At 41.0% G+C, this 13101-nt stretch overlaps 1 protein-coding gene and 1 pseudogene across 2 annotated transcripts in view; one reads left to right on the top strand and one right to left on the bottom strand.

Moving 5' to 3' along the window:
- Positions 1–13101, top strand: part of PCBD2 (pterin-4 alpha-carbinolamine dehydratase 2) — a 63050-nt gene that overhangs the window by 28603 nt on the left and 21346 nt on the right. The window lies entirely within an intron of this gene.
- Positions 1415–1788, bottom strand: LOC150000779 (small ribosomal subunit protein uS8 pseudogene; annotated as a pseudogene).

The following is a 13101-nucleotide window of genomic DNA, read 5'->3' as shown; positions in this document are numbered from 1 at the left end:
TTGTTTTTCTGATATATCTCCTCAGGAAAGGGAACAAAAGAAAAAAACAAATGGGACTACATTAAACTGAAAAGTTTTTACACAGCAAAGGAAACCACCAACAAAATAAAAAGACATCCCACTGAATGGGAGAATACCTGAAATTTATAAAGAACATGAAACGTAACACCAAAGAAACCTAAACAATCCAGTTAAAAAATGTTCAAAGGACCTGAATGGACACATCGCCAAAGAGGCCATACAGATGGCCAATAGGCATATAAAAAGATGCTCAACGTCACTAGTCATCAGAGAATTCCAAATTAAAACCACAATGAGATATCACCTCACACCTGTCAGAATGGCTATCATTAATAAATCAACAAACAACAAGTGCTGGCAAGGGTGTGGAGAAAGGGGAACTCTTGTACTGCTGATGGGAATGCAGACTGGGGCAGCCACTGTGGAAAGCAGTGTGGAGATACCTCAAAAAATTAAAAATGGAACTTGCCTTATGAACTAACGATTTCACTTCTGGGACTATATCCAAAGAAACATGAAACACTAATTTGAAAGAACATAATGCACCCCTAATTTTTATTCCAGCATTATTTACAATTGCCAAGATTTGGAAGCAGCCCTAGTACCCATCAGTAAATGAGTGGATAACAAAGCTGTGGTCCCTTTACACAATGGAATACTACTCGGTCATAAAAATAAAAGAAATCTTACCCTTTGGTACAGCCTGGGTGGACCTGATGAGCATTCTAAGTGAAATAAGCCAGGCAGAGAAATACAAGTATAATATGATTTCATTCATATGTGGAATCTAATGAACAAAATGAACTAACAAGCAAGATAGTGACAGACACATACATAGAGAGCGGGCTGATGGCCATCGGGGCAGGACTGGGTAGGGGGTGGAGGGATTGAGTGAAACAGAAAAAGAAAAAAACTCATGGAGACAGACAGTGGTGCGGTGATTGCCGGGGTAAGGTGGGGACGGAGGTGGAGGAGGGTCCGGGGGCATAAATGGTGATTGGAGGAGACTTGACTTGGGATGGTGAACACACACTTACGGTCCAGACTAGTGGAAGGAGTTTACATGTATTTATTCACTTAATCCTCATGAAATCCTGTGAAGTAGATAATATTTTCCTCATTTTACAGATGAGAAAACTGAGTTTTAGGTTTAGTGATTTGCCCAAGTCCCTGCAGCTAGTAAGCAGTGGGGTTGGGGACTGACCCCAAGCGGTCCCTACTATTTGCCAACATGAATAGTGCCTCTCCAACAGAAGAGTGTTGCGAGGGGGACAATGGGAAGACCCAATTCAGTCTGAGGAGGTGGGTCAGGGAGGCCTCTCAAAGAAGCAATAAGCTGATGCATTCCCCCCTCCCCACATTGAGGCATTTTATTGCACGTATGTATTATATCTTAGGAAAAGAATCCCAGGATTTTCTGTCCTGTGTGTTTTTGTTTTGTTTCTTCCTGGTCCGTGATGCCAGTTGAGGTCATCAGTATGGTGGGTAGGAGCAGGTTATTCTGCATTTTTTCTGGATCTTTGAGTTGCATGTCAAATCTGGAGCTGATCACTCCACACTTGTTTAACCTACCTATAAGGTTTACAACCACTTTTCCAGCTCTGTGATCATCAGTGATTTCAAATTTGCCAGTGTAACCAGGCTTCATCATCACAGTTAGCAGATGGTGACTTTAGAGCATGGTCTAATAGGAACCTGGCATTTGCTTCTTGTGGCATTGTGAATGCTCTTGAGAGCATCAGCCAGGACATTCACATGCACAATCATGGAGGCATGGGGAGATGGAGGAAAGAGCGTGCAATGGTATGGAACAGCTGTTGCCAGGCTTTCAAAAGGGCAATCTCTCCAAAAAAAAAGAAGACTGCCTAGTGGAAGGAGGTGGATGAAGTACTGCTGCATTTTCTTAAGAAGATCAATCAGAGGACTCATAGGAAGGAGTGGCGGGGGAGGGGGTAAGAGTCACGTGGAGAGACTAGTAAGGAACCTGTTGCTTTCATCCAGGTAAGACATCATTGCTAGGAGGTTGTAGACCGGGCCAGTGACAGAGGGGAAGCCAAGAGGTGTACAGGTTGGAGCAACATTTTGGGGTTTAAATGAGCAGGAAGCAGAGGAACCAAACAAAATGCAAATATTAGGAGAAAACCCAAGTTACTGTAGGGAGGAGTGGTGATGGGTTATGAGGAAGAAGAAGGGTTTTAAAAGGATGATTCCCAGATTTAGGACCTGGGGGAACTAGATGATTGGAAGTGACAGTTACAAAATTGGGGAATTGTGGGAGAGGAACAGAATGGGGTGCAAGGATCAAGAATTTAGTTTGGACATTACTAAGTGTTACTTGCTGTGAGACATCTAAATGTGAACTTAAAGAAGGGAGTTTTATGTCTGGGTTAGGAACTCAGTAGAGATTTGGGCTGTAGATAATTGGGGAGTCATAGGTGAGTATAGAAGAAAGCCAAGATAATAGATGCTATCAGTCGGGCTTAAATTGTCACGTGAGAAGAGGAGGGCTCAAGCCTCTGTCCATGTAGGGGTGGACAGAAAAGGAGTTCCTGGCAGAAGACTGAGAAAAACCTGTTAGTGAAATGGGAAAAAATCAGGCCAGTGTTGTATCACAGAATTCAAAAGAAGGTGCTGTTTTAAAAAGAAGGTAGGGATCTGCCCAGGCTGGTGTGGCTCAGTGGATTGAGAGCGGGCCTGCGAACAGAAAGGTTGCCAGTTCGATTCCCAGTCAGGGCACACGCCTGGGTTGCGGGCCAGGTCCCCAGTTGGGGGCATGCAAGAGGCAGCCAATCATTGTTTCTCGAACTCTCCCTATCTTTCTCCCTCCCTTCCCCTCTCTCTAAAAAAATAAAATAAAATAAAATCTTAAGATTTTTTTTTTTTAAATAGAAGGAAGGAATCAATTCTGCTGAGACTTCACGTAAGATGAGTACCAAAAGATGACCACTGGTCATCAATGACCATAGCAAGGATGGTTTGGGTTGCTGGGGGTGGGTGTGCAGGCCAGGCTGGAGAGGAAGTGGAGCCCATGTGCCTTCAGCAGATCCTTAGAGCCACAGACATTAGTCTGTTGTCTTTTATTTCCATTTAGAATTCAGCCTGTGGATTATCTTGTTTGTGATGTTCTTCCAGCCTTGTTTTGATAATGACTGGTGACCTTTAGGACTAGAAGGGATGAGGCAGCTGAGGTCTGGGGGTGAAGTGGTTTGCCTATGTTGACAATGAACTAGTGGCAGAATCGGGATGTCACTAAGTGCAACTTCAGTCTTGCAATACAGAAATGTAACTACTGACTTGTGGGTATTTCTCTCCAGCGAAGATATAAGCTCCTTGAGGGCAGAGACTTGGGTTGTGCTAGCGTGCAGCTTCCATACCCAGCCCAGTGTTACCTAGGTGCATTTTTAGTACTTGAGGTCACTTGATTGTGTTCACGGTAGGGACCCTAGTCAGTATCCTTTGCCCCAGGGGGAACATAGTGTTTTTCATCTTTTCGTCTCCCACAGGTTACCACCTAAAACCCTTTCTCACCAAGGGGTTTTTCCTCACCCTCATTTTCTTACTCCTCGACACAGATGGTTCCTGATGGCAGCCAGCTTATTTGGCCGCTGAGTTGCTGTGTGTGACAGGGTCACCTGTAGGGCAGGGGCGCCCCTCCCAGAAGGGCAGCAGTGAGCGCGCCCTTGTTCTGCAGGCAGAGCAGAGGTCACGGAGAAGTGAGCCGCTCGTGGCGTCTCTCATATGCTGCCTCCAGTAACGGGGGCCTGACGCTGAGGCTTAGTTTTTGGCTCCACAGCTTCATGTACCCACAGCCAGTCTTCTTAGGGCCTGTGGCCTAGTCCTTCAAGACCCCCCAGAGCATCGCCCTGGGAGACTGCCACAGGCCTTTTGGAGTAGGCTCTCATTTGTTTCTAGACAATTCTTTTCTCCTCCAATCCTTAACTTTTCCCTCCTTTTCCTTTTCTGTGGCCGTGGTCCAGTGCCCGTGGCTGGTTAAAAAATATGAATAAATATCATAACCTGGTGCATTCTAGCTAAGAGAGTTTAACAGTCTATTGGGTACATGTTTTTGGAAATTTTGATGTAAAAGTGTTGCTTTAAGGTCTTTCTGTGTACAGGTAACTCCTAATGTCGCATCATTTACCTGAAATGCAGCCACATCTGTTTTTTTCATGACAGTTTGGAGAGGCACAAAGTATTTTTTGAGCTGATGAGTGAGTGTCTATAAGGCGTTAGCAGCTCTTTGTTAGGTGACCTATGAAATAACAGAAGCCTTACAAGGTTAGGGTTAGCAACCCCATTTTGCTAGTGGCGGAAACTGAGGGAGGTTAAGGAACCCGCTCAAACTGAGAGGAAGCAGGCAGTGGCTGTCCTTCCAAGGCTGGCTGTCCTGCCCATCTGAAGGCCACGGCTCTTCTGCTCTCCCCCAGGTCTGTGTTTTGAAGGGTTGTGCAATATTTCAGGATGTGGATTGCAGTTGTTTTGGAATGTCCTAAACCTTTGAATGAACAACTGTGTTCATTCTGTTTTTTTTTTGTTCTGTTTAGGAAAATATGTTGACTTTGGAGGGAGGTATTAAAGGGGCTATGTGTTCTTTGTATAGTTTGAAGGAAAAGGTAGCCAGCTACTGATAGGAATTTGACTTGTAAATTGCTGCATGGTTCCTGCCCCAGGCCCTGCCTTGAAAGCATTTATTTTATAATGCTTGAACGATCAATTATTTGTCCAAAGTTAATTACAGATTGGAGTTCAACTCTCATCTAGAGTGGAAAGTCACTTCCAGATTGGTCTTCAGAGAGCAGCTGAAAATGACTCTGTGAATCAGAACTCTGTAGAGAGAAGATAAACTTGTTATGTATTGAGAGACCTCAGCTTTCTGAGCTGCTGACCATACGGCTATGGATACAGAGGTTTGGAAGAGAGGGCCATTGTAGTTCTGAGTGTCTGAAAGTATGATTCTGTTATGTAAGCATGAGAATGAGTCTTCTCCATCTTCCTATTTGTTTAAAACTGCAAGCGTTAAATAGGAGGGTTTAATGTTTGTGGATTACTCATACACCACAGAGATCAGGCAGGCCTCTCAATCTTCCAGGAATGATGTCACCATGTCACATTTATATGGTATGTTCAGCTTGTTAATAAATAGAACATTTTTGGGTATTTTTTTCTGATTGCATAGTATGTTTTATAATATGGAAAACACAGGAAAATACAAAGAAGAAAAATATAGTACCTGTAATTTCCTCTGTTCACCTAAAAAACAGTATGTGTGAATGTATGTTTTGTGAGTATGCATGTGTATATATATGTATATAATATATAGTTGGAGTCATATTGTAGATGCTTTTTTGCTCAGTTGCATTTTCACTTAATGTATGGTGAACATTTTTCCCTGTCAGTAAAGTATTTTACTTCATGATTTTTAATGGTGGAATATATATATAGTATTGCATTGAAGGGAAAGGCTGTATTTAATTTAGCTAATACCTTTCTACAGTAACTAACCATCTTCACAGATGAGGCTTTATGAGCCCACTTTTTCTAAATGCTCCATGTAAATGCTGCTGGGTGATCACAGAGGGAGTCACACCAGGTTCTTCTTGCTAAGGACACTCAGGATCTTGATGCCTGTTGAGATCGTGCATAGATCCATTTAGTTGTTCAAAAACAATGTAAATAGAAATCATTGCCTAGATTCAGTTGATCTGTTGAAACTAAAAAAATGAAGCCCTTCCAGTTACTTGAGGTCAGAAGAAAAATGTTAATATAATAGGCCTTTGTAGCTGCCATCCTCAATAGCTTAGTGCAGTGATGTAGGGAATATTTCCATAGAAATGTTTCTCTTTTAGAGATTTTTATTTTTCAGATAAAGAAGGCTGGTTTAATTCAGGAAGAGTTATTTCATAGGAAATTAAATCTTTGTAAATCCTCTATCACATTTCCACACTTGCCAGTTCTCTGGCAATGTTGGCTTACAAACGGTTCAGGAAGGCCTTCTTAAAAGGAAACACTTCTGGGTTTTATACATATTTATCTTTTTTTTTTTTTTTTGATTGGATAGGTAAGAGAAACTTATGTTTTCTTTTTGTGTTTATCTCTGGGTGATAGTGCTAATTCTCAAACTCAGGGTGGCAATTAGTTGTAGAGATTTTTTAAAATTTCACCTCATGAGAATGTTTCTTGAGTGTAATGAATGAGTCCAAAGAACTTTGAAAACATAACCAGTGATGTTGGCCAGGAGCTGGAGAGTGGCTGCTGCTCAGAGATCGGTAATTGTTGCATCTTGGTTTGGTATGCTTGGTAGTGTCTAATCATGTCCTGTGCTTGGGAACCACGAAATAATTTTCTTTTCAAGTCTTAGTGCATCATTTTTTTCAACTGTGATCAAAGGTCGGAAAACTAGTATTATATATGTAGCCAGGGTATTCATAACTGTCTTACATTCTTAATCTTTTGGATATTTGGTTGAAATATATCTATGCCTCTTAAATATTGAGAACATAATATTCTTTAATCTACGACTGCAGAGTTAAAGTGAATTTTATGTGAAATATTTAGTTGTGGACCACATCTTCAGCTCTTTATATGCCACCGTGGTCTTGTTTTTTCCCCCTCCATTGTCTGATAGTGAGGTCATTTTCAGTCCTCTGAGAAATTCTATTCCCAGCCAGATGCAGCTCATATATTAAAAGTAGCACCTGTGGCTAATATCACAGCAGCTTACCATAAATTTACATGGTAACTAGGATTATATCTGTCAAGACTGTTAAAAAACATCTAGATTTAATTTGATTTCCAGTATTGTAGAAGCTATCCAACATTTTGCTTCATAACTATATTATAAAAGTTAAAAAATCACTCCATTGTTAAGTTTTATAGCACTCCTAGTGCCCATTAAGTTGATTTGTTCAATGGAGGTCAGAGTAAAGCAACTCGGCTACATTAAGATCGGAAACCAACCCATTTGTGACAAATTTAGTCCTTTCGTGTGAATCTTCTCAACGTTTCTGCACTGATTGGATTCAGGTGTAGCTTATGTCAGTAGCATTTAACCTCAAAAGAATGAGCAGTGTGATTGGGTTGTTGTAAATTATGGAGCGTTTTGCCTTTGCTTGTTTAAACAGAACTGTTGACTGTGCTGCCGGGGCCTCCTTGCTCCACTGCATCTGCCTATAAACGCTGGGCGGTTTAAAGGCATCTTGGACAACTGGGGTGTGTGCCCTCATCCCGTTCCCCCCATATGTGACCCTTTCTAAACTGTTTTATTCCCCGTTATCCTTTGAGTCATCTCCCACATGTTATGATTTGCACACCTGCAGTTATAAAATTATTTTTGGGTGTCATTATATCATGTTGTTCACCAATTTTCCAGCATTTATGAATACAATAATGATTTGCTGTAAATCAAGATGATTTACAAGTTACAGGGAATCTGCTCCTACAAATAAGAATTGAATGATTAATTTCTTTGGTGTCCTCCCATGTGAACATTGGTCCTTAAAAAGAAACTGATAACAGTTTTCTTTGTATTTGTGAAAAGTAACTCACAGTCCTGAACTGCATTAAAGTGTAAGTTCGACTTTCAGGACATTTAATATTTTAAGGTATGTAAACAAATACAAGCCAATTAAGAAGTAAGCAACATCTTTTTCATAACCAGTAGTTGTAATTGTCTTGGCAATAGTCTTGCTCCTGAGAGAGAGAACCATAATGTGCTGGCACTGAGGGTCGGACAACATGCAGTAGCTTAGCCCGGGGCCCGTAACCCTGAGTGGGCATGTCTGCTTTAAGTTGGAGCCCAGTGTGGAGGCACTTCCTCTCTGTTGACCATCATTTTGGAGGTAAGTTTATAATCTCTGAGCCCGAGGCTCACCAAGGAAGTGGAACAGTAGCCAAGAATTACTGTGCGGAAAGGGTTGTGGCGACAGAAAAAGCGATTAGGAGTGAGGCCAGAATTACAGTTATGTGTATTCAGTGTGGGATCAGGTGTAATTAATCACTTAACGGTATAAGAAAATACCTATTAATTACCAATTTGGAGCCTTATAAAATATTTTTTTTGGTGAATTATGACATCTCTTTTGTATTTGTGTACCTAGGATCAACTCAGCTCCTGGGGGAACGTAGGTGAATCTGCTGCAGTTTCTACTCTGTGGGAGGGAGGGGTGAAAATACAAGGTGGATGTGCCAGCCCCAGTCTCTCACATAGCCTTTCTGATTGCTTCCTCCTCTACCTCCCTTACTTCTTACCTGGTCTTCATGGTCGACCTTCCTGCCATCTCCCGCCACACTGTAAGCTCCTTGAGGGGCTGGGGCAGGGACTGTGCCCCAAGGCCTGGAGCCCAGGAAGGCAGCAGATTGGTCAGTGTGTCCCATACCTTCAGGAACAGACTCTGGAAGATTCTGAATCTTCCAAATACATTAAAGGTTTCAGCTCTCGTATGGAGAGCAGAAACGTAAGAAATTGATGACTTGTTTTGCTGACCAAATTCTTCTTGGTCTTCCATTCCAGTTGGTAACATGTGTGATTTTGTTTCTGAAGGTGTCAGTTGACATTCTGAAGGGAAAAGGAGCCATGAGTTTGCTGGCGATGAGGCTACCCTTGCCGTGCGACCACCTTCAGGACCCCTGGGTTAGGCCTCCATGGGACCCGGGCGCTGCATCTGTCTGGTGGCCAAAGACACAGCCTTAGGGGGCTGATTTTGAGAAAAGAAATAAAACTTATTTTAGAAGACCTCCTCATTTTCAGAAAAGTATTATTTCTACTCGACTCAGACATGAGTTAGCCCTAAAATAGTCATTGAATGGAAGTGCCCAGTGCCAGCTTTTATCACTCATTAATCCCATGTCACTTTAAGTGGCTTAAATATAGGAGAAATGGCTAATTGAAAGCCAAATGGATGAATTTTTTAGCATCAAGTATGTGTAAAGTATTTTTGCATGCATTTGCTTATAAGATAATATTTAGCTTGGCTCGTTCATAAGTAATATGTTGTTGAAAAATGGAAACTGGTATTAACTCCATTTTTATTTAAAATTTTGTTTTAAGCCCTGTAACATAGTATTGTGTAATTGGTTTTTCATATTATGATATATGAGTAAAGTATTTATTCTAATGAAATCCTCACTTGGCAAATTTTGGCTGTTATAGCTGCTATTGGATGAACAAATATATTAATTTTGCCTAAAAACACTTGTTTTTTTAAGTACATGTAACTTTTTCTTCACTAAATTATTAAAAATAAAATTTATTTTTAAAATAAGAAACTATTATAATGAGACCATGCTATAAATCTGAGACTGTAATATTCTGGACTGTAATTAAGAATGGGTTCTGCTGGTAAATGTTGGGAAGAGGCAGAGAAGAAAGTTATAATACATTGCCTATTTACAAATTAACCATTACCTGCCAAAAGCACATCAGACCCACATAGCGGACATCCGCTAATCCAGTGGTTAGCCGTTCCGGGCTCTAATGCACACTGTTTTACACGTTAACGGTTTTGAAGTTCCAGCCAAAGCTGACCTTTCACATGTGCTCCGTTCACAGTAGGAATCTCCACTCACTGCTTCCTGTCAGAATGGATTATGGTGACACAGCCCAGGGCTCACTTTGGCTGCAATTAAGTTTTTGATCAGAATTATTTCGTTCACAAACAATCACATTTGTTAAAATGTTACATCTGCCCTGAAAGCCACTGGCAGCCTCTCAGTTTATCAGTGTGATGTGAGTGTAATTCTTCATTTGTTTTTCATAAAATGGCAAACCGTCTTATATATGTTATTTAAGTTTTTTCTTTTGCTGGTTTCTGCCTTTCATTTCACTGGGTTTGGAAGGAAACTATGTCTCAAAATTAGTATGAATCTGCTTGTAGACTTTGGGAATTTGAATGGAATGGTTTTTGGTGCAGAACAAAATTATCCAGTTGAGCCAAGACTCAAATATTATTTCTAAAAGTTGTTAGTGGTGGTTCTGAAAGTTTCTCACACGAGGAAACGTTTTAACTTTGTGAGTGTGGGGGTTCGAGCCTTTGGTCTTTGGTCTGTAGTTCCTGTAGTCTCCATGCTGTGATGTCTCTGTCTTTCAGTTTTCATCATAATGCACATCTCAGGCTCCATCACTGTTGCCATCTGCTTTGGGTACCAGAACTGAAACCGGCAGTGTCTTAATTGCTATTAGCCTGACCTCTTATAGTTCTTTGACTAGCTTTTAGAAATGATTTTCTCACTAAGAAATGGCAGCAGAGATAGATATACGAAAGAGCTTTTTGGCTAACTAACCATTTTGTCTGTAACGTGATGTGTGGATCAGTGAAACTTTCGAGTTTGGTAATTGATTTTCGCTGTTGAGCATCATCATCCTTTTGTGAACCCTCCCACTTTGGCGAGGGAGGGGCTGTTGACACGGTAGTTTCGTGTGCTCGGTGGGGTACTTTGGGAGCACAGGATTAGAGTATGACTTAGAATAGAAATTAACCTTTGACTTAATTTTGTGTGAGAGTAGAGGCTGGTAGGCTGGTGCTGAGGTAGTGCTGGGGGCAGGGGAAGGAAGGAATACAGTAGGAGGTTGTAAGGTTAGGAAATGCAAGCATTAAGTATTGAAATTTTAATTTTTAAATACATGTATACATATTTAGAATGCTATTAAAGGAATTTATAAACACCTTAAAAAATTGCATTAAAACCCAAACCATTTCCCATTTATTTTGATGTAACCGAAGTCATTTATAGCTAACTCACAGAATTTACAAGTGGCAAAAGAAAGATGCCACACCAAAAACATTTATTTATTTAGCTATAATTTTAAAAACTTTTAAAATAAAGTAGGGCTTACCTATACTTCTAAAAACTGAAGGCTTTACTTAAATGAATAATATAAAACTGGCTATATTAACTTATACTTCATTTTCTCTATTGTCAGATTTGTGAACAGATTTTTCTTTTAAATCCATTACTGTAACTGTTTTTAGTTTTTAAAAATACCATGTTTGGAATATTCCTGATTATATTTCCCATTTAAAGGAAATACATTTAAGGAAAATACTGAATAGTGTTGAATTTTGAGAGAAAACACCTCCCTGGAACCTTCTGAAAACAGGCCTATGTGAGTTTCTTTTAGCTGTCGTAATTCAGGACTCCCCTGCCTTGTTAGAAGTAGTACTCACGTAGAAGGAGGCTGGACAGAGTTTGTACGTTTCTTACAAGTTTGTGTTAATGTAGTTGCTGATTTTCTTATATTCAGAATTTATTGTGTTTGTTTTTTGAGATTCTGAAATTTTTTGAACTTTGTATTCGTAAGCTGTTATGCTCATGTCATATGTATGGGACTCTTTTGGGTCATAGGGACCTCTGTCATCATTGCAGGGGATTTACTGAAATCTGAGGCAGTCAGGGCCCAGTGATTCAGAGTGCCAGACTATGCAGAAAACCAGAGACCACTAAAATCTGATGCAGCGTCCATATGTGTGCATACAGTCTCGAGGCTGAAACCGTCAGTGCATCTGAGGGAGGTGGAGACAGATGTTTGTGACCGGGGCTCTGCTCTTACAGTATTTGAAACTGAAAGACAAATCAGCGACTTAACTACCTTAAAGTTTTATTGGAGCCCGTAAAAGAACTTCTGAGTTACCAGATAGGACATTTATGCCAAAGAGAGAACTCTAGATTCTTCCCTAACTACCAGCAAAATCAAAACCCTTACTTTAAAAAACAATCTGATTGCTGGCTTAGGGAGACCTAGTCTGTGCTAGGAGAATAATCTTTTTTTTTTTTTAAATCACCAGGGTATCCATTACTTACCTCTTTGTGCTGGTCAGGTCACGCAGTGGAAGGAACCCTGCTATCATTGAGAAAGCCAAGGCCAAGAGAGGAGTAACATCCAGGGTAGGAGTACTAGGCCTCCCAAGTACATGCTCCCCATCTTGGTCTTGCTCTGTCACAAAACCATTCAGCACTAGAACATTCTGCACGGGCCCAGAGAGTTTTAATGCTAAGGCAGAACACCTCTTGTACAGAAAATTTAGATGAAAAAAATTATGAGGCCTGCGTTTCTGGGCCTTGGGGATTTGGGCCAGGTGACGGCTGCAGTTCCTGCCAGGCCCGGCCCTGGGGGTCTCAGGAAGCATGACTGTCTGTATTGTGCATTTCTTTCAAAAACACCCCCAATTTATTTCGGACCTCATGCCCATTTCCTATCTTCACAGCTCAGCATATTTTTTTGTTTTGTTATAACCCTGGATTTGCAACTGGTCATAATTCTCAAGGTTGCAATGAAGAATATATCTGAGAACCCCAGGGAGGACATGGCCCCCAAGTTTGTACGAGGTGCTCCAGGAAGAGATTAGGCAGGCTGTCAGGGTAATGGGGACTTTGACCTCATTATGAAACACTGCCAATATCAGAATTTGGAAAAGTTAAGATGGAAATCGTTTCAGAGCAGTCAGTTGTCCCTTGGTATTGCTGGGGATTGCTTCCAGGACCCCTCATGGATATCAAAATCTGTGGAGTTCCTTATAGAAAATGGTCTGTGAACAAGACGTAAGGTGATCAATGCTCAAAGGAGTTCTGGAGAGAGGCTGAGGATCTGTGAATTGGCGGGAGGCTGCAGCGAGACATGCCTGCAAGTCCTTCATGTGGATCGAGGGAAGTGCTTGGCAAGTGGCAAACTCCAATTTTGCCTTTTGGAGCTCTCTGGGATTTGTTTTCGATCTGTGATTGGTTCACTCTGTGGATGTAGAACCCGTGGATATGGAGGGCTGATTGTACTCTGTTGTCTAAGCACTAAAGACAAATACATGAAGTTCTTTTAATAAATAAATAAATTAATTAATTAATTTGCCCTGGCTGATATGGCTCAGTGGATTGAGCCCCAGCCTGCGAACCAAAGGGTTGCCGGTTCAATTCCCAGTCAGGGCATGTGCCTGTGTTGCCGCCAGGTCCCCTTTTGGGGGCGTGTGAGAGGCAACCAATTAATGTATCTCTCACACATCCATGTTTCTTGCCCTCTCTTTCTCCCTACTTTTTTTTCCTTTTCTCTCTAGAAATAAATAAATTAAATATTTTAAAAAATAAATTTATTGGGGT

Source organism: Furipterus horrens, unplaced genomic scaffold, assembly GCF_987537825.1.
Source record: "Furipterus horrens unplaced genomic scaffold, mFurHor1.1.pri manual_scaffold_10, whole genome shotgun sequence".
NCBI lineage: Eukaryota > Metazoa > Chordata > Mammalia > Chiroptera > Furipteridae > Furipterus > Furipterus horrens.
The sequence above is the reverse complement of the archived record's forward strand: the minus strand, read 5'-3'. Positions and strand labels throughout refer to the sequence as shown.